Below are 1,998 nucleotides of genomic sequence, written 5' to 3' on the forward strand. Positions count from 1 at the left end.
CTGGTTATATTGACAAAACAACACCACAAACAGATTCTACGTCACTCAAAGAATCCAACCAGCCAAATCACACCGCCAATTGATGCCGCACATGCCCACACGCGCCACTCCAAGCCTCTGCACGCCCACATGCGTCTCACGTGACTTAGGTCGGCCATGTATTGCCTAACATGATCATTGCATAATCCTTATGTCACCTGCCGCCTCATCCGCCACGCCAACGCCATGTCATCGCCACGTCATCTGACTCGAATATTCTTATTTCTATAATTAATTAATACTATTTATTTATTCATTTATTCATCAAATTCGATTGATTGATACGAGTTGATTTTCTGTTACGATAAATCGACGAAACAATAGCAAACCCAATAGCTGCTTCGGCGGCTGCAGTGCCATGTCATCGCCACATCATTGCCACATCATCAGTTGACCATTGACTGTTGACTAGAGTTGACTCAAGTTGACCGATCGGTTCCCGAGGTATTCCGACGTGCTGATTTCATGATGAAAGCCCTAGTCTCGCGGAAAAGATGAAGAATCCCTCATCTCCTCTTCTTGGGCGTTTCTTGATTTATGAGCAGAGAAGACTGAGAGAAAAAGAAGGGTCAACACAAAGCGAGAGAGCTTAAACATTCGGAGCACCTTCTGTCCCAACTGAGCGTTAGACGAGGGTCATGTTTTGTCCGATGGCCCGGGAATTGCTCTTTTGTCGTGGCATGGAGACAAGCTGGGTCAATGCCCTCATCCTTCTCTTGTCTCTTTCTCCTTCTCTTCTTTATTCCGCACGCTTCTTTCCATTCTCCTCGCGATGTGGGATGGCCAGCTGGCTTGAAACGCGAATATCATGAGTCGGACGAGGGTTCCGCATCAAAAGGCCCCCCCTTGGGCCCCTCCTGGGGACTCGACTCAACTCAACCCGAGATTTAGTTGTCATCTTTTGAGGTGTGGCGATATTAGATCCGGATCTGGCCTAGCCCACCCATTTGGTCAGGCCTACTGAGGGTGTCGAACCTTTCTTTTTTCTAGAGGAGATTTGTTTCTGATTGAGTTGAAAAGGCGGCTCTCGATCCCAACGGATCGGAGGTCGGAGCTAAAGTGGTTGGTTCTTCTTAGGATTGATCAAAAGAACCAGCTACTTTTTTTCTTTTTTGGGAGAAAGAACTTAAAAAGTTATAAAATGCAAAATAAGAAGAAATAATCTCAATCTCGGCAATAATTCTTTTGCATTATAGAACTGCAGATCTTTAAGGAGGTCTAGTTCAGTGTCCCATGAGACTTTATTACCGGACACCATTGAATTGTTTCCTAGTGTCTTAGATCTCAGAATTTCTGAGTCATTCCACATGCATTAAGGATTTTCAGCCGGTATTACTTAACGTGGTATTATGTAACGTGACGACCAGCCATACTCGACTATTGATGATGGGCTCTCATTAGGAAATAGTATCAACTGATATGGGAGCAACTCTTCAAATTCGTGCGAGCGGTCGAAAGCAATTATTTCATTTACATGCATAGTGGATGTCACACCTCAGTTCATCCACTTCCATCACACAAGTCTCTCTCTTTGGATGGTAAGAATTACAAGCGCCACATTTTACACCTTGCTGGAATTCCAGCAAGGTGTTAGAATAAACATTAAAGACGCCCGTTGCTGTTGTGAAGGTTACAAAAGAATAACTCCTCTAATTATGTGGGAGTTACAAATAATAATTCTTCCACCATCATATGATAAAACAGTGGAGTAATGGAGAATTATAGAGGAAGACTAAGGGTCTTCTTTCACCTTCTATGAAGAGGTAGGGCTTCTCTCAAGCAAATAACATAGGACACATAAAACACTAAAAAATAGTCCCGTCATTCTAGAGGAAACCAACTCTTACTCGAGTAGTATGAGTTTGCCAATGAGTTGTTTACGGGTTCGAAGAAATATTATATGAAGATTGTGGATTTGACTAACAATGTAAAATAGTCCCATCATTCTAGAGGAATTGA

This window comes from Eucalyptus grandis, chromosome 2 (genome assembly GCF_016545825.1).
Source record: "Eucalyptus grandis isolate ANBG69807.140 chromosome 2, ASM1654582v1, whole genome shotgun sequence".
Classification (NCBI taxonomy): domain Eukaryota; kingdom Viridiplantae; phylum Streptophyta; class Magnoliopsida; order Myrtales; family Myrtaceae; genus Eucalyptus; species Eucalyptus grandis.